Raw genomic sequence first — 25917 nt, 5'->3', positions numbered from 1 at the left:
TGGGGCCTGGGGGCCACGGGCACCGAAATGCAACACCGCTGAGATTGAAGAGGCCAGCTCGAGAGCCACCTCGTCCTTGTTTCTTAAGAATTTACAAGCCACCTGGGGCTTTGAGGTGCCCTTCCTCCTCCCCCAGGAAAACCACAGGATCTATTTTTCTTCCAAAGCCACAGAATGTGAAGGATGTTTTGATGGCTTTCCCCTTTCAAGAACAGGTTTCTAGCTTGGCTTCTCCCCCGACGGCTGGCCTTTGGGGACACACCACATGGGTTTCCTCCGGACCTGGTTTCCTACCTGAGGGCCATGCTCCGAGCCTCTCCGGCCCGCGGACACAGCCTCTTCCTGGTCAGGGCTCAGCCTTCTCTCACCTGCCCAGGGCTCTCCCTCCCCGGCAGCATTCCTTCCCTCACTGAGGCAACTCCCGCGTCCAAGGCTGTGTGACCGCTGACGGAAAGGGTGGGGACTAGTGTATTTACACCCAACCCCTGCTTGCCCCTATCTACAACTGTCTTCCTTCTGTTAAGATTCCTAGTAACAAATCCAATTGATTTCTCTTTTCCTATGTCCTTGCCACACCCACATCTTGCTTTGAGCGAGGAGCTCTCCCATGTCCAGGATCGAAAAGGGAATATTCCTTGCCTGGTGTGACACATGGAAATGGGGGGCGAGGGGCGGGGCGGGGGGCAGAATACATGCTCGTCTGAAATAAGACTGAGTTCAAAATGGGCAGTCTACCTGCTTTCTCTCAGCGCCCCCCCAGCCCCCCTTGACAAGGGCTAGCTTGAAGGCGAGAACTCAGTTGTCAGGGGCCTTTCATTACTTAGCAGAATCGGAATTTGCTTTCTCTTTGGAATATAAAAAAGCAACAGAGAAGCCAAGGGCAAATCCTTTGCAACCATCAGCTGGTTTGCACAGGGGAAAAGCAAATACCATTAGGATGGGATGTCCACCCACCGCAGGTGACTGGCCACTCCTGGAGTCCTATGTTGGGGGTTGACTCTGCCCCGTGTTTTGTGTTGAAGTTAAACAGTCCTGTGTTTGAGGATGGACATGCTAACACTCCGTCAGTTACTAGTCAAGTCTCCTTGCTGGAAAATCCTGTTCCACAGCGGGAAGGGGGGGGGGGTTGGGGGGAGTGGGGAGACGGGAAGACCACGGAGAGTCAGTTTTCTAACCAGGCAGAGACGCTGAGTATTCATCTCCAAGTCAAGAGATACAGGAAAAGGCTCAACCCCCAGTTGCCAAGGGCTGCCTTTGAATAGTGACGGTCCTAAAGAGTGACAGACGCAAAGGACAGGAACCAGCCAGCTCGTGAAGTTTCTACTGGCCAAATCTGGGACAATTAGAGCATCAAAATATATATACTACTGATACAAAGGATTATAACCCACTGCATAAAACGAGGACCTGTGAATCCACCCTGATGGAAATGTAAAAAGGGAAAGTTCTGCCTTACAGGTAGGAAGCCAGCTCACACACACACACACACACACACACACACACACACACGCGGAATCATGGGACCAGAAGGATCACCGTCATAACAGGAACTGATTCAAGCAAGAATCATCAGTGGATGCTGAGACTAGTGGGCAAGAGTCTGAGGAGAACAGAATGGTTAGACTCCAAGCATCTCCCCAGCACACGCTTAAGGTTCCAACAGTATCTGGGCAGTGGAGACACCGGACACAGGGCACCTGCATCCGATAACCAAAGGGAACACTGCCTGCACTCGGCGAGACTAACCAGCTCCAGGTGCCCCTGATGGGACGCCCAGAGAACTCAGCCTCACTTCTCTGGTTTTCCTGCCAAAACAACGTAACCTGGGTGGAAGAGTGAAGCAACGTCTGTGAAGCCCAAATGGAGGGGTATCCTGCAAAACAGATGGCCTGTACTCTTGAAAAAAAAGTACTAGTGCGAAAAACAAAGAGCGAGGAGCCATTCCGGATTAAAGAAGACTAAGGAGCTATGATGGCCAAATGAAATGCATGCGCTTTTTGCTAAAAGGTCATTATTGACACAATTGTTGAAATCTGAGTAAGGCCTATTGATTAGGTAACCGTATTAAGTCAATGTTAATTGCCTGATTTTGATCAATGCACTGGGATATGTAAGAGAACGTCCTTGTTCTTAGGAAACACACAGGGAAGTATTATGGAGGAAAGGGCATGGTATCTGTAATTTATTAAAATGATTTAGAAAAAAATTTGTGTGCGTGTGTGCATGTGTAGAAAGAGAGGATAAAGCAAATGTGGTAAATGTTAACTTTGGGGGACTGTGAGTGGAGGGTATATGAAGATTTTTGTACTTTTCTGACAGCTTTTCAGTAAACCTGATGTAATGTCAAAATGAAAAGTTAAAAGAAAAAAAAAGTGGGAAATTAAAAAAAAAGGCACCAACCTAATGTCAGCTCTTGTTCTGCGTATCCCTGGACTAGGAGGGACCACCGACGGGAAACTGCTGATATTAAGATACTCCCGCTAAGGAAGCACAGGGGATAAGGTTTTGGAAGGGAGCTCCCCAAGCCCACCGATTTTTTCTGGATTTAGTTATCCTGAGTACGTCCTGAAGACCTTTCCTCAATAGCCAGTCCCAGGCACCGCAGCGCCACAGGCCAAGAAGGTATGGCTCCTGTCCTCCACTGCTATCTTCGAGGGGACGAGTGCTTTGGTGTCCTCTGCGGTCTGCTTCCCCTTCCATCCCCAGCTCCTTGCAGGCAACGCCTAACTCACGGCAGCATCCAGCTCACACGTGGCCCTTAGCACTTGCTATTCAAACGAAGGCATGCCGGGTGAGTGAGAGCTGTGAGTGAATTAAGGATGAGGAGGAGATTTTCTAGGTTATTCCGACAGAGGGCCTGCCTCTTCCCGTGATCGGACTACCCAGTGGCCCAAAACAAAGAGCCAAGCACAGGAGCTGAGAGAGATGGGTGGGCAAACCCTCCCTTGGGCCATTCCCCAGGTCAAGGGCATTCGGCGCCGAGCGTTCTAGCCCTTGAGCCGTAGAGGATGCAGCGGGGAAGTGGTCTGAGTTGATTGAAGCTGGAATGCTTGGGAGAGAGACACAAAATAAAACGCTTAAATTTCCAGCTCCGTTTTGAAAAACCAACTCGCCAGTGTTTACAAAACAGCTGGGATTTCATGTAACCTGGGCAGCAAGTGAAGTTGACAAATATTTAGTGAGTGGTTTCTGGGTACTGAGCTCCTGGGCTCAAGAGGAATGAAGGATGATAATTGCCAGGTGCTGAAGAAATTGCTAGGTGCTTTATAGGATAGATATGAGATGGCCTGCCCAGCTTCACTGACTGTGCTGAATTCACAACAGAAAAGGGACAAGAAGCTAAATTCTAAGACCACTTAATCCATTTCCTCCTTTCTGGACAGCCTTTGAAAACTCTTGGTGTGTTTCTTTTCTCCTGAAGAGGCTAAGCTTGGGTGATTTTGGAGAACCTGAAAGACTATATGAGGACCTTTATTATCAGCGTCTATTTTATGCATTCTCAATAGTTGATGTGCGGGGCGCCTGGGCCGCTGAGTCCGTTAAGCGTCCGGCTCTTGGTTTCGGATCAGGTCATGATCTCAGGGTTGTGAGATCAAACCTTGAGTTGGGCTCTGCCTGCAGTGTGGAGTCTGCTTGAGATTCTCTCTCCCTCTCTCTCTCAAATAAATAAATAAATAAAATCTTCAATAGTTGATGTGCTACGGTATGTGTTAGCATCACCCAGAACTGGGTTTGATGGGATATTTATGTGCAGAGAGGTGTTTGTAGGTTTTTCCTCTCAGAAAGTGGTCCCTCGTCAGATAGGTTTGGGAACAGTAGAGATTAAAGGTTAAAGATGAGGGCACCTGGGTGGCTCAGTCGTTAAGCGTCTGCCTTCGGCTCAGGTCATGATCCCAGGGTCCTGGGATCGAGCCCCACGTCGGGCTCCCTGCTCAGCGGGAAGCCTGCTTCTCCCTCTCCCTCTTTCTCTTTCCCTGCTCATTCTCTCTCTCTCTCTCTCTCAAATAAATAAAATCTTAGGGCGCCTGGGTGGCTCAGTTGGTTAAGCGACTGCCTTCGGCTCAGGTCATGATCCTGGAGTCCCAGGATCGAGTCCCGCATCGGGCTCCCTGCTCGGCGGGGAGTCTGCTTCTCCCTCTGCCCCTCCCCCCTCTCATGTGCTCTCTCTCTGAAATAAATAAATAAAATCTTTAATAAATAAATAAATAAATAAATAAAATCTTAAAAAAAAAAGATTAAAGATGAACACATTCGTGATTATAAAAAGAACTATTTCACTTTGCTGACATCAGTATTTACCCAAATTATTTGACCACAGAATTTTTCCCCCATAAAAGACTTATTAACAACCAACAAAACTTGTGTTTTGTGAAATATTTTGGGAAGAACAACGGTTGAAATGACAGTCCTAACTATCAGGGGGGAGTTTTGTGCCTCAAACTCGAAGTGTTATACCGTGTCTGGGGGGAACCAGCCCGGCCAAGTTACCTGTTAGCAATAGCTCGCTCACCAAGTGCAGACATGGGAAACTCTGTGGTCTCTGATTCCTCAGTTTCTTTATCTGCAAAAGGAGTCCCTGACCTCAAAGCTCTCCTCCAAATCTGATAACCTAAAAAGGTGCCTCAGTGAAGAAAGGGGACTTCCCTCATGACCCCCTCCTCCACCTCGTTTCCACACGGTTGTCCCCTTGAATACTGAGGCTGGGCAGGCACCAGTAGGACGCTGGTGCGGGCGCGGTTTCTCGCAATGGCTTGTAAACTACACCATGGCCAATACACCGCTGAGGTGTGTTTGGGTCCCGGGTCCACACTCGCCCCAGCCCAAGATCCTGACCAAATACAAAAAGCTTCCCCTCCTTGTCCTCCCTCAAGCCCCGAGTTTTCTGGCTCATTCCCTCATGCGTGAGGCTCTTTGGCAGAAGTCTCCTCAGCCTCTTTCCAGGGAGTCCCCGGGGGAGAGGGCATGTAACAGCAAAGCCCCTAGGAGGGGTGAGGACTCAGATCTCGGGGACCACCCTGCGAGAATGGGGGAGGCGCGGGCTATTGGGCTGGAGGTTGAGTTCTCAGGAGCCAAGGAATCAGTCAGTCTCTGAGGATGAAATGTCAGGGTTGAAATGGGTATTTCTTGATGAAGGGCTGCGCTGGGGCCCACTCAAATCATATTATTTAAAGGGCTGCCTCCTTGGTCTTTCCCAAGGCTGTCCTTGCCAGGGCGTTCACCCAAGGAGGGTGTCTACACTGCTCCCGCAGTGCCTCCATTGCATGAACTCGGAGGAACAAGCCAGGTCCTGGCCCCGTAACTTCACCACGGCTGGGGCCACAGGATCCTTGCTGTCTGTGTTAAATGCAGAAAAACAAGACTTTTCCAACTGCGAGGATGTCACTCCAATTTTCTCTCCTTGTGGTTCCGAGACTGGCAAATCGCAATCTCTCTGATGGATCTTAAAAACATTTCTATGGCCCTTCCTCCTACTCAAAATCTGACACCATTTTTTCTTTTCTGATGTGGTCGCTGGTGAGCTGTCGTCCTTAAGACAGATGTTTCGTGAATGGTCACGGCCATTACACGGTGTCCCCGCTGATTCCACGGCTCTCCAAAGAACCCCTAGCGTGTACCAGGCACTGGACCAGGGTCTCCGGGCGCTCCCTGAGAGCACTTCTCGTCTTGAATGTGTGGTGGTGGTGGTGGGGTATATGTGTGGGGTGGGATGGGATTGAGACGAACGTTTGGGAAGACTCAGCACAGCACACGGGCATTTCAGCCTGGTGGGTAAAGGAGCAATCCAGGCTCCGAGGTGCCCGTTTCAATTCTCCCTCCGACACTTACCAGTTTTGTGACCTCGAGGCAAATTTCTCAGCTTCTTCAAGCTTCAGCGGACAAATCTGCAACATGGGAATGAAAGTGTGCCAGCTTGCCGGGATCGTTTTGAAAATTAAATGAGTCAGAAGTTTGTAAGGCATTTACTATAGTGTCTGGCATACTGCCAGCACTTATTAATACTTACAACAGGTCGTTAACGTTTCAGGGTTTACTATGCGTCAAGTAATGTTTTAGGAACTTTTTTTTTTTTAGATTTTATTTATTTATTTCAGAGAGAGAGAGAGCGTGCATGAGAAGGGAGAGGGGCAGAGGGAAAGGGAGAAGCAGACTCCCAGCTGAGCCGGGAGCCCGATGTGGGCTCGATTCCAGGACCCTGGGATCATGACCCGAGCCGAAGGCAGACACCCAACTGACTGAGCCACCCGGGCGCCCCTGTTCTAGGAACTTTCATGTACTCATTCATTTTTTAACTTTGCAACAATCCTTTAAGGCGTGAACCACTGTTTTATAGATAAGTGGATATAAGTTAGACAGTGATACAGTATAGCTATTATTAATGCTGTTGTTCTAATTTTCATTATTATTAACATTTCCCGGCGTCTGTCTTGGTAGGTTCTGTTGGTTTCTGAGTCCATTGGGTTACACAACAAACAGCAGTTGGGGATCCAGCAGCTTCTGCAAAAGGGAACTGGATCCTCTTAATTTAGGCTCGGACAGAATTTTACAGGTGTGCTTGCTTCTGTGACCACCAGATGGCAGTACATGGCGGTTGTTTAATCTACACTGGAGGGAGGGACTGGGGATGGGAAAGGCCACGGAGACAAGGTTTAGGGCATAAATAGTGTAGGTGCTTTGCCGTGTGGCAAAGTTAGGGAGTAGGTGATGTGGTGAATATTTCAGATAGCGGACTGTCACCTTTAAGTCCCGGTGGCCGTGGCACCACCGTATGGCAGGGCCTCCTCCAGCTCTGGCCCTGCACGAGGAGGTTTATTCCGTAATCTGGCCACATCATGGTGGGGTCAAAAGGCTCCCGCAATCCTATAGAGACCACTGTTGACGCAGTGACTGCTCATCAGATCCCCAGATCGGAGAGTCTGGGTTGCTCCCTCTCACCTGTACGTCTGGACTATGATTCTGTGGCAGTGGCTGGGGAGGAAGGAACCTGTGGAGTATAGAGTTACAGTTCCTCCCCCCCAGGTTAGATATGATGCTGCTGGGCTGTCCATGTGGCTGTCCCTCCCCGTGGCCATCCCTGTGCTCCCCCCAGACCCTGCGGGCTAGCCCATGCGTGAGCTGGTTTTGGGGGCCCATCTTTTGGATGAGGGTATGTGGCCACGAACTAGGAAGTGAAGATAAGCCACAAAATAACACATGGATCAATTTGAACGTTTGGGGGGAAGAAGCTCATTATTTTTGCTTAAAAATAAATTCAAAATATTGTGTGTTTGAAAAGGCAAAAATTTGCATGAATTTTTGGAATTAAACAGAAGGCATACAGGAATTTCAAGTCTGTTAGTAGCTTGGGGTCAGCCGTACCCTTGGTGGGAACTGTTGTAGGGGAGAAGTTTGAGTAGCTCAGCCTTTATTCTCTGGAGTGCACGTTCCTAAGAGTGGGCTTCTCTTTGGAGATGTGACGTTAATTCATTACTGCATCAAGGCCGGGGTGTGCGTGGGGATCCTGGTGGCACTCAGCAGCAGAGGCATGCTCCACCTGGGTCTGGGTGGGGCCCATAACCCGCATTTTCTTTTATTTATTTATTTATTTATTTATTTATTTGAGAGAGCGAGAATGAGAGAGAGCACATGAGAGGGGGGAGGGTCAGAGGGAGAAGCAGGCTCCCCGCCGAGCAGGGAGCCCGATGCGGGACTCGATCCCGGGACTCCAGGATCATGACCTGAGCCGAAGGCAGTCGTCCAACCGACTGAGCCACCCAGGCGCCCAATAACCCGCATTTTCTAACAAGCGCCTGACGCTGCTTTCTGAGGCCCCCACTTGGAGAACTGGTGCTTTACTGCTGTACGGATACCAAGGCAGGCCAGGCCTCTTCATTTTGGTCAGAAACTCATCCCCGTCATCACTGTTCCCAATCCCATCCCCAACTGGGGCAGTTTTCCAATCTTCTTAAGTTTCTAAAAACTTTGTTTTTCAGAATTTGCGTTTAAACACTTTCTAAATTATATTCGGTCTATTATCCATCTCTATGGGGGCTGTAACAGGGACAAGTTAAAATAACCAAGTGTCTAGAAATATGCGATCAACTTGAACCTCCTAATGTTCACTAGTTGGGCAATAACTGGAACAAATCGACGACACGGGGCTGGCGCACTGCCTGTCTCGTCCTGCTGGCTCTGTGTCCTGGGCAGCGCGACGGGGAGGGGCCCCTGTCCTCTGCATCTGGGTGGGTCCCAGCAATGGAAGGTGCTGGCAGAAGAGCAGAGACGGAAGATGGGAGGAGCCGGGGTATTTCTCCCCTCTCTCTCTCTCGCTGCTCGGACAGTATCCCGCCCATCCTGGCACTGGCCGTACCTCCCTCACTGCCCTCCATGGCTCCAGCTGCTGCCCCAGCATCCGGTTCTGCACCTCCCCCTGCGGTGCTCCTGTCTTCCTGCCTTGACCACCTCTGTGTTGCCCCACCGGTTGGTTTCCCAGCTCTGCAATTATCTGCATAGCCCGCTGACTCTAATTTTCCTCTGTCTGAAAGGAGAGGTTCCTGTTTCTGAGCCTAATACAAACAGTATCCTGGTCAAAGGCCTTCTCGCTACGCTACTAAAGAATATACGGCAACAGCATTGGACTCTGCAAAAACTGGTATTCTCGAACATACATGTTGTTGCTTGCTGCGCGCCTGACACAGGGCGGGCCATGGGGGATGTCAGTGGTGGCTGGGGAAGGGACTTAAGCCCCTCCATCACCTCCAGCAAGTTCTCTTCCCTTTCTCACCACAAATCAGTCTGTTTCCTGTACAATGTAACTTCCTTACAAGCCTCCTATCTTCCCTTCCCAAGCTCTCAAGCCCCTCCTATATCTACATAGGGGTATTCTAAAACTGCCATTGGAGAAGGAATCGGGGCATAAGGACTTTCATGCTGTTTTTAGTAATCTCACGAAAATACTCAACGTCACTGATGGGTGTGGGTGATGGTGATTAATAAATAAGCTTATAGATGTTCTTTACGGCTGGTAAAATAAGGAAGTTGTTCCCTATTATTAGTACAGGCACTGGGCCATATTGACCCACTCCGCATCATCAATATAGTGTCAGGAAGCGGATTTGTAATATGCCCCTAGATGCTTCAGTGAGGCTCCAAGTCAACAGCTCAAGACAAATACCTAAAACTCTTAGCGGTGGTAATCCAGATATCCCCCATGCTTATTAAAGTGCTTTTGAAGTATACGTTGAGGAACTCAGTGCAGATCATCACAGACAGCTCTGAGAAGAAAGTGACTGGGACCATACAGAGATCTCAACTAATATCTACATAACCTCATTGAAAATAACAGATTTTCACCAATCATGTGGAATTAGATGTTTTTCCCAAATTCTGCTCCTTGGGTAGAATCTTGTTGGCTGATGAGCCAACAGACGATGCCATTGAAAACCAAACCAAGTGCGCTATTCAGGAATAACCACCACGGCACCAAGATTCAGACCCTACTGAAGATGGGGGGCGGGGAGACCATGACCTTCTGAACAAGTGCATTTTGGAACATCTTCAGATAATAGAAGTATAGTTTATTCGAGAAGATTTTAAAAATCTGAAATGAAGATGATGTGTTTTCATTTATCACGTGCAGTTCTCTCTCTTTCTCATGTGCGATCAGGGGACCCCCTTCCGGCATACTCTTGACCACCATGGTAATGGTATCATCGGACAAAACTCATCTCGACTCAGTTTGCTGGGCTCATCTACTGACTTTGGTTCAAGCTGCATAGGAAGGTCAGCATCACCCTTCTTTAGTAGGGTATCTGCTTGGAAACATAAGAGATGGCCTTGGCATCAGCACATGGTTGCTTTCATTTTCCTGGCCACATTACCAGAAGGACCGGTCAAAGAACATGTATAAAATCATAAAGGGGGTCTAAGAGAAGAGGAGAAAGAACCTGAAAATCCAGTATGCAGAAGGCAGTCCAGTGATGCAATTATGGGAACGGGCTCTGGAGTCAAAATCTGGATTGGCCTGTTGAAAGCTGGGTGATCTCCAGTGAGCCATTTAACTTCTGAGTTTGCCAGCCATCGGATGGGGAACACAGTAACATGTAATCTCACAGCATCCCTATTAAGATCATGTGATTTAGGGGCGCCTGGGTGGCTCAGTCGGCTAAGCGTCTGCCTTCAGCTCAGGTCATGATCTCAGGGTCAAGCCCCCGAGTCTGCCTCTCCCTCTCCTTCTGCCCCTCCCCCTGCTCATACTCTCTCTCTTGCACTCTCTCAAGTAAATAAAATCTTAAAAAAAAAAAAAATCACATGATTGAAACATGGTGATGGGCCTGGTGGAGTGTGTCTGGCAAGCAGGAGGTTCTTAAATGTTGACTGCTCTCATGTTCATGGTCATTGTCTGTGAGAAGATTCTTGAACTACGGGCTGCTATTTGTGTTTAGACACTGTGAACAGAATTTCTGAGTGATGTTCTGACCGAATCCTCCCTGGAACTGCATGGGAATCAGGGCGCATCTCCAACACACAGTATGCCTCCTATTTGGGAAATAGCTTTATTTGGGAGTGGGGAGAAGTCTGGAAGAAACGTGAAGCATTTAGAAAAAGCTAAGTTCTGGAAATGACGAGGAAGCCTTAGAGGAGGCGATGTGAACCGAAGTTTATAGGGTACGGCCGGTCTTGTACAGATAATGACAGCTTTTAAAGCAAGCACAGCTCAAGGCTAGATGCTTGGATCAACTAGCTTGTGTAAGTCCCAGTATCTTAGAGTGCCCAAACCGCAAAGAATCTTAGAGAACATGCCACTCAGTCACCTCATTTTATAAATGTGCTCTGGACTCAAGGCTGGAAGCATGAACTGGTCAGAGGACGAGAAAAAACAGATGTTCCCGTATTTTAGATGACCTCTCCATACGCAGAACTGAATCCTCAAGGTTTCTTTGAAGTAGAGTAAAAATAGTTTGTGCACTTGAAGAGACTGAACATGGTTCTAAGGCCTCAGTTAACCCTCAGCACCTAACTGGGGGCAGCACATTCTGCTAGTTCTTAGGACACAAAGAGACAGAAGATCTCTGCTGTTTGTTAAAGGGCTTGCCACCCACTCAGGCAACATATATTTTCTGAGCACCTATTACATGCCAAGTACTGAATTCAATCTCAGGGATCTGGAAATAATTTTACAGTCTAGCAAAGGAAAAATGTGTAAGTATCATACAAGCATGGGGCGCCTGAGTGGCTCAGTCGGCTGAGCATCTGCCTTCGGCTCAGGTCATGATCCCAGGGTCCTGGGATGGAGCCCCACATCGGGCTCCCTGCTCGGCGGGAAGCCTGCTTCTCCCTCTCCCACTCCCCCTGCTTGTGTTCTCTCTCTTGCTGTGTATCTCTCTCTGTCAAATAAATAAATAAAATCTTAAAAAAAAAACCATACAAGCAGATGACTAGTCTAGTGTTAACACGACTGAAATGCGTCACCCAGTCTTACATAAGGAGCACCTGAGTAATCTTGGGAAGATTAAGAAAGGCTTGTGGGCAAAGGTGAGCAGATAATGGTGCTGGTGGAGTTCTGAACCACATTCCAGGGGGAAAGCAACATGAAGGCAGGAATGCTGCCTCTTACACTGTCTCTCTTGGACCCACCCTCTTCTCTCCATGTGCACGGCTACTGCTCTGCCCGTAACATTATCCTCCTGTCACCTGCATCCACCCAATACACTGGCCATACAGAAGTCACGTGGTCTTTTTAGGACACAAATCTTTTTTTTTTAAAGATTTCATTTATTTACTTGAGAGAGAGAGAATGAGAGAGAGCGAGTACATGAGAGGGGGGAGGGCCAGAGGGAGAAGCAGACTCCCTGCCGAGCAGGGAGCCCGATGCGGGACTCGATCCCAGGACTCCAGGATCATGACCTGAGCCGAAGGCAGTCGCCTAACCAACTGAGCCACCCAGGCGCCCTAGGACACAAATCTTAACCGTATCACTCTCCCTGCCCATAAAACTTTTCAAAGTTGCCCAATGCCCTCAGGATATTTAATAACATTTAATAATGATGATGATGATGATAAAAATATCAAACTTACATACAGCTTCCTAGGTACCTGGTGTTAATCTACTTGCTTTATGGGTCTAATTGATCCCCATTATTTGTGGATTCCATATTCTAATTCATCTAACCTGCTAAAATTTATTCGCAATCCCCAAATGAATACTCACTGTGCCTCTGCAGCCACTTGTGGACATGGGCCGAGTGGCAAAACGTCTGAGTTGTCTGACGTGCACGTTTCTAGCTAAGCTCAAACAAGGCGAGGATGTTCCGCCATCTTGTTTCAGTTCCTCATAGTGTAAATCTTTCAGTGTGAAGACTTAGTTGGGTCATGCTCATCTCACATGTTCTAGAATTGTATCCCGAAACAACACAAGTAAAAAGGAAATAACGAAATTCTACTCAAACCTGAATGAAGCCAGAAAGAGACATACCTCAGGGATTGCTCGGTTTACTGGCTTTAATGTTTCGGCCAATAAAAACTGTAGTGAAAGACCGAGTAATAGAAAATTTAATGGAAAATGGAAAGATTGCTTTTCCCAAAGCATAAAGAAGAAAATTGCTTACCTGCTGTGGAGATTGTCCATTAGGTTTCTCTCGAAGTTTAACTTCTCTTCCTGCAACAACAAAAAAGTTGCAAATTGAGTCTCCAAGTTGCCTCCTGTTCCCAGCCGAGTTGCATCTTGACAGTGACAGCAGGCAGCATGTCCTGAGGGGTTGCTAGGCAGCGATGTGGGGGAAAGGCGTTCCTGGCCCAGAAAGACAAGTGTCTTGAAACCTGCCAGGTCTGGGTCTGCAGCCCTAGCTGCTGACAACCAGCAATCAATGAACAATCCACCCAAACTTCAGTGTTTTCTTCTATAAAATAACGTTGTAGTGAAATTTAAATGGCGCAACATGTAAGCAGTCTATCACGTGCTGGGCATACTGGAATCGTTCAATAATGGAAAACTATAGTTGTTATTTAATAAACATCACATGACAACACACCTCTTCTCTCCTGGGTGAAGTTTCAACTAAACAGAAAAATAATTCAAGGAATTTGCTTCCTGGAGACATATCAAAGTTTCAATGAATACATGTACAATATTTTAATAAAATACATAATTTAGAAAATAGCTTTGCTTAGTGAAACTAATAATATGTAAGATTTGAGAAAGTAAAGCTAATCTTCAGATTTTTACCAACTTCTGTGATTATTAGAATTCACTTATATATAGATACAACTTTTTCAAGAAATGCTCTTAGCCCATTTCTAAGTAAATCACTTCTTGAAATCATTAATTCTGCCTCAAATTTGTCATGCAATATCGGAATGGTTATATACTTTTGGTAATTCATTTTCATTTTCTTGTCAGCAATGTGTTTTCACTCAGCATTATTTCTTATTGTTTAATAATTTGTTAAAATGGAATACATTGCCCAAATGTCACATGATTCTATTATTCTTTTTTTTTAAGATTTTATTTTTCTGAGAGAGAGAGAACACGACCAGGAGGAGGGTCAGAGGGAGAAGCAGGCTCCCCACCGAGCAGGGAGCCCGATGCGGGACTCGATCCTAGGACCGTGGGATCATGACCTGAGCCAAAGGCAGATGCTTAACGGCTGAGCCACCCAGGTGCCCCATGATTCTGTTATTCTTAGTTTTTACCACAGTGTTCATAATTCAACTCAAATATCACTTGGTAAGGAAGACACGAGAAAGGCAAGCTCTCAGGGAGCTAGCCATCTGGTTGTGGAGGGCAAGGAGACCAGAAGAGGTTACAAATCACTAAAATGTTATGCCGGGTACAAATAACACCATCAGAGGTGCGCAAACAAAAGGCCTGCGGGGGGGGGGGTTGGATAGCTGGGGCCAGCAGCACTGAAGCAGGCATTCACTGAAATTTGAGAGAAACCGTGGTAAATGGAAACATAACGACGGTGAGATGAGGTGGGAGGGCCTTTCAGATAGAGGGAACATGACAAAGAGGAGACCGGAAAGGGTGGAGTATTATTTAGTGAACAAATCATTGAATTCCTACTGTGTGCCAGGCACCAGGAAACTGCAGTGAATGGGACACCGTGTTGTGTGCCCTATAAAATGACAGCCCTATGTGCAAGACAGGGAATATTCTGGATTGCTTGGTGTTTAAAGAATTTGGAACTTGCCATGTGGTTGGTAGACTTGCCATGTGCCAAGTGCATCGTAGGAAGCCAACGGGATGTGGCAGTAGGTTGTAGGGACAAAGAGGGGAGGGCTAGAATCAGGATGATTTGGAAGGCGTGTTAAGAAGCAGTTAGGTTCCTAAATCTCTTTCTGCCCGCCCAGCTTTTGGGGTGGGTGCCACTCTTTATCTCATCCAAAGAATGTAAGCTAGTTTGTTTGTTTGTTTATTTTTATTTAAAAAAATTTTTTTTAAAGATTTTATTTATTTATTTGACAGAGAGAGTGAGCACAAGCAGGGGGGAGCAGCAAGCAGAGGGAGAGGGAGAAGCAGGCTCCTTGCTAAGCAGGGAGCCCGATGCGGGGCTCAATCCCAGGACCCCAGGATCATGACCTGAGCCGAAGGCAGACGCCTAACCAACTGAGTCACCCAGGTGCCCCAAAGAATGTTAGTTTAGTGTCTGCAAAGGGTAAGGCAGGGTTTCTGGACTAGGAACATAGTAGAGAACACACAGCAGCGGGCAGGGGTGCTGAATCCAAAACTGGGGGTTAAGTGAACATACACACATGCAGCTCTGACAGCCTCAGCATGCTCCTCTCCTTGGCTCTGGGAATGTTGGCACTCACCCTCCAGCTGTCCTCCAGACATCTGAGGAAAGTCTCGAACAGGAAAGACAGACGGAAAGCACCCAACCAACCAACGAACCAACAAAAAAGCACTTGAAATGAAAAGTAGGGAGAAGAAAACTAAATTGGAAATTAAAACAAGACAACGGGGGTGCCTGGGTGGCTCAGTCGGTTAAGCGTCCGACTCTTGATTTTGGCTCAGGTCATGATCTCAAGGTGGTGAGATCGAGCCCCTCGACATCGGGCTCCGCACTCAGCAGGGAGTCTGCTTGAGATTCTCTCTCTCCCTTTCCCTGTACCACTCCCCCCCCCACCACCTGACTCTCTTTCTCTCTCTCAAATAAATAAATATTATGAAAAATTAAGAACAAAGATGAATATTTCAATAAAGAATCTGGAAGAAAAAGATGAGGAAATCTCATATAAAGTAGCAAAACAGATAAAGACACAGAAAATCAAATAGAAAAGATGAAAGAAAATTAGAGGACCAGTCCAGGAGGGCCAACATCCAAGTAATAAGAGCTCCAAAAAGAAAGAACAAATAAAAGGAGGGGAGGAATTCATCAACAAAGTAATCTGAGAAAATGTCACATAACTGAAGGAGTTTCTAGATGAAAGCACTCACCAAGTGCCCACCGCAATCAATAAACACAGACTCAACACCAAGACACACCATTGTGATATTTCAGAACTGGAATCCTATACAGGCTTCTAAGAAAGAGAAAACCAGATCATATTCAAAGAGTTGGGGATCAGAATGGTCTTAGGCTCCTTAAACATGCACACACACACACACACACACACACCCACCCATTCTAAACCAGGCCAAATGACCAATTAAGTGAGAGGGTCGGATAAAGACATTTTCAGATATGAAAGCTCTCAAAAAATTTACCATTCACACTCTTTCCCCTTCTGTGAATGAAACTATTGGAAAACGTAACAAACAAATGAAGGAGTAAACCAAGAGGGGAAAGTAAGGGATATAGGAAACAGGACATTATACACAGGAGAGGGACAAACGTGTCCCCAAGGATGATGGTGGCTGAGATCCCAGAATGCCAGCAATGGACACAGCCACAAGGACAGCTTGTTCAGACTGGACAAGGCAAGAAGGCTCCGGGCAGTTTTCTTTTAAGAGAGGAAATCAATAGAATCACTTAAGGATCCCCTTACATACAATAAGAAAAGAATTTGGGGGTTGAATCAGTGAAGTATGCAGAATACTGAACAAATGAAAAAATGAGCCATTTGTGACCACAGAGAAAAAGCTAGGTGGGAAGGGAATTATAATTCTCTACCTGGACTGGCTGTGACCAGCATTTACAGAGTTCTAACAGATACTAGATATTCACACCAAACTAAAACTAGAGGAGGTACACAGTGGGGATTGGGAACATGTCTTATGTGGGGTAGGGGATGGAAGCTGAATCAACTTCCATAATGGAAGATAATGTCTAAACCTGAAAAGAAAACCAAGACATGGTAAGAGAAGCATTCATTTAGAGAAACAGAGGCAAATAACCCAAATAATCAGCTAAAAAAGTGATTTTCAGAAAAAAGAGGGTTTTCCTTGGAAGAAAGAAAAGTGCGCTCACAAGTGGGCAGTCGGGGCTTCATTTGAAGATGGGGGAATCAGTCTAGTCATAAGAGCAAAATCTCAAGAGAGGGTAAACTGGTCGCAAGCAGTAAAAACGATGCTTTTGAGAAAGTCGAGGCATATCCATTTACTTAACCTATACTAATTATTTAACATCTGGTACTGTGGGCCAGGCCATGTGCTAGCAGATGATCACAGCAAACTGAATAAGACATAAAGCTTATAACCTAGTGAGGTGGGCAAAACCTAAGTAATTATGACCCAGTGATATGCTAGAGCTTATTATAGGCAAAGGATAATGAAAATGTAGGGACCAGCAATCAACGTTTCAGAATATTCTAGAACTGTGTGTCCAATCTGGTAACTACTGGCCACGTGTGGCTACTTAAATTACTTAAAATTAAGTACATTAAATAAAAGTTCAACTCCTTGGTTACACCAGCCAGCCAGGTTTCAAGTGCTCAAAAGCTACTATATTGGGCAATGTAGACATAAAACATGTTCTTCATGGCAGAAAGTTCTATTGGATGGTGCTGATCTAGAGGTTCTTAAATGGTTCAAGTACATTAAACCCCTGAAGGGATCACATTCCATGGGTCTATTAGTAAATAAAGCTTTGCAGAGCTTGATATTTAACCAGCTAAGTTATCTGAACACGGAAAGGAATTTTTACTCTGTTAGAAGTTTAGTTTTCAACTGGAGCCACTTGGGGAGCTAGTAAAGGTTATTTCTTACATGTCCTGATCCTGTTTGACCACGCACAGATGTTGGGAGCAAATGCTGCTGGTGACCAGACTGAGTCTTTGGGAAAACACTTTTGCTTGGCAGAAGGAGGGGAAAGTTCTGGAGAACGCAGAAACTCCCGAGTTTGAATTTTGGCACCCTACTTGTTAGATTGGTGGCCTCGAGCACATCTCTCAACCCCTCTGGGCCTTTGCTTTTTTAGATGCGAGGAGCATAAAGGAAGCATGGATCAGGATAAGCAGGCGGCAGGAACCCAAAGATGGCAGCCTCCATTCTTCTCACTGTCCTTAATCTCCAACAGGCACTAAGCAGGCTGCTGAGGAGGGCCCCACATTGGAGAAGAGGGCTGGCTCTCCTCATTTCATCGCATCAACTGCCCCGTTCCCTGGCTTTTGTTAAAGGATCGATCATTGACCAGGAAGGAAGTACCTATAACAGGAAGGGGAATTTCTGTTCGAAGCAGGACAAAGAGGAGGAGGAGGAGGAAGGGCACTGACATTTATCAAAAGCCCAGGACATACCAGACCCAGTGGCACGTACTCTATGTCCTTCTAAAAATCCTCCCGAGGTCTAGGAGAGTGGAAGGATGTGAGGAAGGGGGCTGGAAGCGAAGGCTTGTGGGTGTTGGAAAGACAGCATGGTGGGACATAAACGGACCAGGGATGGGCCGCAGTTCCGTGGGGATGGATTGACTGCCATGTTAAGGGCCCCACCTGATGAGACCTTCAGTTCATAGTAACAAGCGGGGGCAGCATGTTGGACTCACTGGTGGGCCCAGAGCAGAGGTGGCAAGTAGAGGTAGCTGAGGTGAGCCGAGCCAGCCCGTCTCTTAGCCGCAGACGGGTCTTTGCTCAGAGTTTTTACTACGTGGTGGACCGTCCATCCCTGTTATCTTCTTTAACTTCCATGAGGAGAAAAACAAAGTTGCTTTCCAAGTGGAGTTAAACTCTAAATATGATAAGCCTGAGTTGGCACCAACACCGGCTGCAAGAATTAACTTTTCCTGGTAATTTGTAAGTGCATTCAGGTCTGTTTTCGGGTTTTCTTTTAAGGGTTTTCCCTACCCCCACCCCCAGGCAGGGCCAATATCGGAATAGAAAGAAAAGATCTCCAGCTGGGCTCCTTTCTTCGAACAAGCTTTGCAACATCTTCCTTGGATGCAATTCAGCTGGGGCCTTCCCTGTGTTCCAGAGGAATTTCTGCGTCCTCACACAGGGGCCCTTTGTTGTCTGAGGTTATGAGAAGTTAACCAGGACTTCGCACAAGGAAATATCTTTTCCTTGTGTGAAGCAGTGATCAAAGAGGAATGTCATTTAAACCAAAAACAAAAAAACAAAAAAATGAAAAGAAAACAAAAACAACAAAAAACCACCCCAAAACAAAAAAGCAAAAAAAAAAAAAAAAAAAAACACCCCACACCAAAACCATGATTTATATCTAGAATCTCTACAGAAAAAAGACCCGAGTTACCTCAGTAAAGCACAATCATCTACGTATAGAGTGTAAAATTAACTCATCTATTGATGGATTTTAAAGCTTAGTCCTTGGTACAAATTCTAGGTACTATTTTTAAGTATAAAAACTTTTTTTTTCTTTTGCATCTGTTCTGCTCACAAATATCTCCAATCCTTCCAAATGCTTTAAGAAGTTTTTCATTAAAAAATGAGATGTACTTTTGTATTTATACATATTCATATAATGTACATATATAAAAATAGATATAATGACACAGACATATAAGCACACAAAATTTGGGAAGAGTGCAAAAAAATGTCAGCAATAATCATAGCAACCTAACCCTGTGTTACGTGTTCATTTTCTCCCCCAGGATTTTAGTTTATGTCCATTTACAGACTGATTTTACACAATATATAAATAACTTCACGCCCTGTTTTCACTGAACATTTTGTTTCTAGCCTTTCTCATGACAACACATAACGTCCATAATGATTGTTTTAAATGGTGCAAATCATTCCGAGAGCGACCCTCAGCCAGTTAATTAAACATTCTTCTCCAACACTTAACATTTCTGGAACTTTCCATTTTTGGTAAAGTCACCCTCCTTGCAGTTTCCAAGTTTAAAGTCTACAGTGCTGACTATAAGCATGACATAATTATAATGTGTGAGATGATTTTGATTTTCCTTGCCTTTCCTTTTTAAAACTGTCTTCTGATCTGAGGCAAAGATGACCCCATAGGACCCAGCGGTTAGAGGCCAGCCAGGAAACTGTGTCTCCGTCCAGAACCAGGAAATGCTGGCTCCACAAGGCATCACTACTATTCAGATTCAGAAGTCCAGGAAAAGAGCAAGAAAAAGCAGCCCAGCAATGACCTGTCCCAGGCAGAAATCCTCCTTTCCCCAACAGTTAAAGACGCTGCACACAACACACCCCAGGAGTCTGACTCCTACTAAGTTAATCTCTTGCTTCTCTGCACACAAGCTCTCCCCCAGGGAGGCAGGAAGGTATGGCTCTCTTAGCCGCAGGGGCCCCGGAATGGCTCACAGTCCTCCTGCAAATCTGTAGGTGGGTGCGCCAATGCCCTTTGGAGACTATGTTTGCTATTATAAAGTGCTATTCCGTCTCAATTGTCTCACATTTGTGGCATAAGAGATTTGTCTCAGATGTGCAAACCGTCTCACACGTGTTCATTTACGAAGGGCAGGTGAAGGGAGCAGGGGAGGCTGGAGGGAGGCAGAGCCCTGGGGCCACGTCACCTCAGCCTAGTGCTGTCAGTTCCTGCGTGAATGGGAGCCCAGGGCAGTGGTGGCCACAACACTCTTCCCTGGGCCCTGGCAGGCAGCGTTTGAAATCAACGGATTTTCAAAACCCAGACTTGGGGCTCAGGATGGATCTGATGCGTGCAAGTGTGTGTCTGTGCGCACGTGCACGCGGAGGTAATGTAATGATGCCGACACTTGAGCATCCATTACTTTTTTTTTTTTTTTTTTTTGAGAGAGAGAGAATGAGAGACAGAGAGCATGAGAGGGAGGAGGGTCAGAGGGAGAAGCAGACTCCCCGCTGAGCAGGGAGCCCGATGTGGAACTCGAATCCAGGATCCTGGGATCATGACCTGAGCCGAAGGCAGTCGCTTAACCAACTGAGCCACCCAGGCGCCCCCATTACGTGTTTGATACGATACACCCACTACCTCATTTTCTTCCCAGCAAGTCTGCGAAATAGGTATTACGAGCTCCATTTAATGAATAGCAAACTTAACCAACTCACATAAGGTTTCACAACCGGCACATGGTGAGGCAAAGATTTAGAGTTTAAGCTGTTTTCATTGACACCTTGGAGTCTTTCACATGACGGGATGAACGCAACCAAGCCTAGTATTGTGGACATAGGCAGGAAATATGGGATATAGGAGGGCAACTTACTTGGGCTTCCCATTCATGAAGGGCCTCAGATATAGACTCTTGACAAGTATCTCCAAGTACATGCCCCGATCTACACTGACAGGATTGAAAGAAGACAATATTCATCACACAGCTTTGAACTTCAGTCTCATTTTTCCACAATACATCACCTGTAGCTCCTTACGAACTAATACTTTATCTTAATAGGAAAATTCTATCACCTCTATGCATGTGTACAATATCGCACATTTGTACATGTAAGCATTTAAAATATTAATTTTTCTAACCCTGTTTTGTCATTATTTTAGTACTTTAATATATTGAGAGCCTCCAAAATAACAAAAAAGTAATCCAGGCTTCTTTCAATGTCTGAGAGACCTTGATCTGATCCTATAGTTCTAGGAAAACCAGGTTGTATGTTCACCATTAAGTATAATGCAAAAGTAAATATCAGGGACAGATTTCTGAGCAGTTATATTAAGGGACATTCTTGGGGGTGGAGGTCACCTCTCACCTCTTGTAGAGACTCCACTATTTGTGATTCCTTAAGTATCTGTATTTTAAGAAATCTTAAGAGCTGATATCTTATGGATGACACACTTTAAATGGACGCAGGTAAGCAATCAATCACAGTAGCTATTATTATGATGCCACTGGTCCTCCAGCTTCTGGGCCTTTTCTTTCTCGTGTAGGCAGGCAAGAACCCTGCTGCCCAGAATCCATCACTCTCTGCAGAGCTGTCCTGTCACACCATGAGTCCCTGAGACTACATGCTTTAATAGGAGGAACTTGAACATGTCCATTAAGTTATCCCTTAAATGTCTTCCATTCTAGAGCGAGATTTGTAAAGGATTTTGACACTCTGGTTAAACTAATTAGTGTTAGCAGAGACAGAGAGAGAGAGAGAGAGAGAGAGAGAACAAATGGCTATGAATAAAGATGAAAGTTAAAATCACAGCATTTGTGGGGTGAGAAGCCCCTGAGAAAATATTAGTCTAACCCACATGTGTTACAGATTGGGAGCTGAAGCCCCGAGAAGCTAAGTGGCCACCAGGACTAGTTTTGCTAAACCATGCTGCTGTCCTTGTACAGATCTGGAGCAGGGATTAGGCCACCTCTTGTCGGTAAATAGAATTTTATTGGAATACAGCTACGCTCATTCATTTACGAGATGTCTGGGGCTGCCTTGTGCTACACAGCAGAGAGCTGATATTTGCCACAGACGTTGTCTGACCTGCAAAGACTAACGTATTTATTATCTGGCCCTCTCCAGAAAAAGTGCTGACTCTAGCCTACAGGTAAACAAAGTCCGTGAGGCGGAACCAAAGGATGCCAGCAACCATGTGAGTGAACTTGGACGTGGATCTTTGGAGGCCTGCCAACAGGCACCTGAGGAGCTTGGAAACAGATTCTCCAGCTCCAGTCCGGCCCGGAGATGACCACAGCTCTGTCTGACAGCTTGCCTACAACCTCATGACAGACCTTGAGCCAGAGATGCCCCGTTAAGCGGTGCCTGGGTTCCCAACCCACAAAGACTGTGAGATACCAAATGTTTCTTGTTTTAAGGTGCTAGTTTTGGGGCAATCTGTTACACAGCAATAGATAACTAATACAATTGCATCTTCTTGGTTGGGCTCACCCCTTTCAAGGTGAGTGAAATTCTATCTCCAAGGTCAAAGTCTCATCATGATCTGCTCTGTGGGGACTTTTGGACCCTCTGTCCCCAACTCCAAATGGAACCACATCAATGTACTGTGCCAACTACTCACTCCAAGTCTATCCCATACCATGTGGTCAGAATCTGATTAGTGCCTAGTAATTAGAATAGAATAATAATAATACATATTTATTGAGTGCTTACTATCTGTCAAGCACTTTATGTACATTATCTCATTTTACCCTTATAAGGATCCTAGGAGGTAGTACTATTTTTTTTTTAAGATTTTATTTATTTTTTTTGACAGAGAGACACAGTGAGAGAGGAAACACAAGCAGGGGGAGTGGGAGAGGGAGAAGCAGGCTTCCTGCCGAGCAGGGAGCCCGATGTGGGGCTCGATCCCAGGACTCTGGGATCTTGACCTGAACGGAAGGAAGTCGCTTAACGACTGAGCCACTCAGGCGCCCCGAGGTAGTACTATTTTAAGGCCCATTTAATAATAAGGGAAAAAGCAAGTTAAAGAGGTTAAGGAACTTGCCTTACAGTATCCGGACAGTAAGTGGCAGCACCAGGATTCGAGCTCTGACAGATTGACCGCCTGGGACCCAGAGTCCCAGGATACGTGGCTCCCGTCTTAGCACCACCATGTTTAACTGTGAACTCGGCAAAGTCGCTCATGGAGAGGAAACCGATTTCCTCACCCATAAAGCACTGACAGTGATGATGATGATGATGCACCTTTCCTATTTCTCAAGGCTATTGTGAGGAAAAGCACCTGTCCTAAAATAATGATTTTCAGTTCACGGTAAACATGGAATCAAAACAAAGTGATTTACTGATCTTTTGACCAAACACCCCTTGGCTGTGGCAGACCTGAGAGAAGATCAGGAAAACAAGCAGCGGTGGACAGAGGTGAGAGGGTATTTAAGGAAAGAGCCTGAGGGAAGGGAAAAGGGACACTGAAATCCATTTCCTACCCCTTTTCCACTACCTGTTCTTCCCTGTTCTGCTCTTGGTATCACTGCGGCTCCCCACCCCATCTGCAGAAATCCCCTAAACAATGGTGGCTCCCAGATCAATGAGAAGAAATCCTCAATTACTTAAAAAAATCTCATACTTTTATACTGTGGCAGTTGGGTTTTTTTTTTTTTTAAGATTTTATTTATTTATTTGTCAGAGAGGGAGAGAATGAGTGCACAAGCAGGGGGAGTGGCAGGCTCCCCACTGAGCAGAGACACCCCACCCCCATGCAGGACTCGATCCCAGGACCCTCTAACCGACTGAGCCACCCAGGTGTCCTGTCCACTGTGGGAGTTTTTACTAAGACTCCATATGAGCTCTTTCTTTCCTGGAAAGCCCTCCTTATATTACCTGACTGACTCCGACTTCTCACTCCATCTCGGCCTCTTCCAGAAAGGAAAGTGTCCTGGATCCCTCCGGGCTGGATTAGATGCTCTGGTTTTTAACTCTCACTGCAGGCTCTGCGCCTCTCACACAAGACTCTGAATTTTTCACAGTTGAATCCTCAGTATGTGCAAAAGGGCCTGACATACAACAGGCATTCGATTGATTTTAGGTGAATAAAGGAACGGATTCTCACCAGCTTCATGGCCGTTCTTTGCTAGAATGCAAATTCCAAGAGGTAGAAGGTACTCAATAAATATTTGTTAAGTGACTGACCCCAAAAATCTGGCCTCATCCTATTAGATTCAGGACAGTATGGTCAGATGAAAGAAAGTGGAGTTCAGAGAAGGGTTTCAAGGCTAAGAAGACACCTGTCTCTGGTCAAGGCTCCTACTGTGGCCACACTCAACAGATGCGCAGAATCTTCCTGGACATGGGCTCTTGTGACTTAAATTCTTCATGATGTCATGAATGAAGCAGTGGGGTTCATTCATCCTCTAGGACGAGTATTATCGATTATGTATGTATGGATGTATGTAGGTACCCATCTATTATCTATCTATTACAAATATCTAGTTGTATCTATCTATCTAGACTGCAGCCAATGACCTTGGATTTCAATTGTATGTTTCTCGGACCAGTGAGATTCAAAAGTTTAAAAAAAAAAAAAGATTGTTACTTCTGTATGGACTACTTTATTCATCTTGCTTTCTTCAATGTCACCAAAACAAACAAACAAACATCCAAGCTCTCAACCAACAAAATCCCAAGAGAACTTTGTCAGGGTTTCTTTTCAGCATCATTTCTGATGAATTAGATAAAACAGACATCCCAGGAAAATAAAAGAACCTGATGTATTCTTAATAAAACCAGAAAAAAAAAATCCTGCCTAATGATCATCAGCAAAATGTGCACTGTAAGTATTTCCCACCATTACTTGGCAATCGCCTACTTTTCTAAGGAAACCAAGAACTCTGCAGACAGGATCTGTCTCCATTAAGATGACTGTTCAAACCTAAGTTGTATTTATATTGCCCAGTTATTTTTATCCCTTCTACTCCAGCATTCCTAATCCTATATAAGAAAATTTCCACGAAATATTGGAAGGGTCCCTAGTTGTTTTTTATTTCCTTCCTTCCTCTCCTTTCTACCTACCTACCTTCCATTGTTCATTTTTTTTCATTAACATTAGATGTTCGTAATAGTAAGGTGAAAAGGATGACAATTCTCAAAATTTTGCATATTACAGTTTGCTCAAAGAAAATATGGTTTGGTCAAAGAAAAATTGCTTATTTATAAGCTAAAATAGGCAGGACAGCCCCACCTTCTATAGCGTGGAATGTAATGCAGAAACCCAGTTTGTGGAAACAGTCCAAAGCCAATTAAAGTAGATTTAAGTAACGAGAATATAAAAATATGTGTGACAATCCACAGATCTCTAGAGTATTTCTAGAGAGTGGTACAGGGTAGAAGTAAAACAAAACCAGAAATTGATAAGCTCTTAACCTACTTTTAATTCACTCAACTATGTAAATATGAGACCGCCTTAAATTCTCATTTTTTCCCCATCCTTAGTGTTTCCTTAGCGTGATACACTAACATGCAATGTATAGTAGCTTATCCTCTTTGGGGGTAAAAATCCTACTGCTTCAGCCAGAGATAGGTGGAAACGGATCCTATTATTAACCTTCATTAGCCAAAAAAAGGTACGTGTACACTCAGCAACAAAATGCATGATATTTCAGGAGACACTCATCGGTGCCCTGGTTTGGGGTATAGTTTAAAGAATTCCTGACAGTCTTCTCTTTTGTTGGCAGATAGATGCAGAACATTCAGTAACAGGAGTCGGCATGCTTGTTAGCGTCTCTTTTTTAACAGCAGTATAAAAAGCTGTGTAACTATTTCAGTGATGTCCAACAGGGTGTCAGTGCCCCAGGGTAAGGCATGAATTTTACTCTCTGGTTCTGGCAGTGGCAAGTTCGCAGACCAGTGATCCCCCCCAGGCAGTGGTATGCTGGCAAGTAGTTAGCGACTGGTTCCATAGAGAAACATGTTTATCATTAAAAAAAAAAAAAAAAAGGATGTGTACAACACAGTTTGTAAATAACAATAAAGCAATCCTCTCTATTATAAATTCTCTGTAGGCCATTGGCTTTCACAGAATGCTTTAACGGAATTTTGCCAGACTCTTCTATCAGGAGTTAAACTAGGGTTGCAACTGACAATTATAGTTCTAATATGAATGTTAGTTGATAGAATGATTTAAGTTGACAAGTTAAGACAAATGTGAAACAAGGAACACATGTGTGGGAATGTCACTGGGTTGTTCATGACACGAGCAAATTCTTTTCTGAATTGGAT

At 45.4% G+C, this 25917-nt stretch overlaps 1 protein-coding gene across 4 annotated transcripts in view; it reads right to left on the bottom strand.

The window, feature by feature from the left end:
- Positions 1 to 25917, bottom strand: part of CUNH4orf19 (chromosome unknown C4orf19 homolog) — an 82598-nt gene that overhangs the window by 5760 nt on the left and 50921 nt on the right. For 2 of the 4 annotated variants that reach the window (XM_045881341.3, XM_064584360.1), the window contains exon 2: positions 12585 to 12634. The gene's annotated coding sequence lies outside the window, so the exon portion shown is untranslated. Of the gene's footprint in view, positions 1 to 5826; positions 6182 to 12584; positions 12635 to 20516; positions 20597 to 25917 lie in introns of those variants that run through there. The other 2 variants (XM_064584361.1, XM_064584362.1) reach the window with 2 other exon arrangements.

Source organism: Mirounga angustirostris, unplaced genomic scaffold (assembly GCF_029215605.1).
Source record: "Mirounga angustirostris isolate CCGP_5_RB_7025 unplaced genomic scaffold, mMirAng1.0.hap1 SCAF_2, whole genome shotgun sequence".
Classification (NCBI taxonomy): Eukaryota; Metazoa; Chordata; class Mammalia; order Carnivora; family Phocidae; genus Mirounga; species Mirounga angustirostris.
Note: the sequence above shows the minus strand (reverse complement) of the source record. Positions and strands in the feature narration are given on the sequence as shown.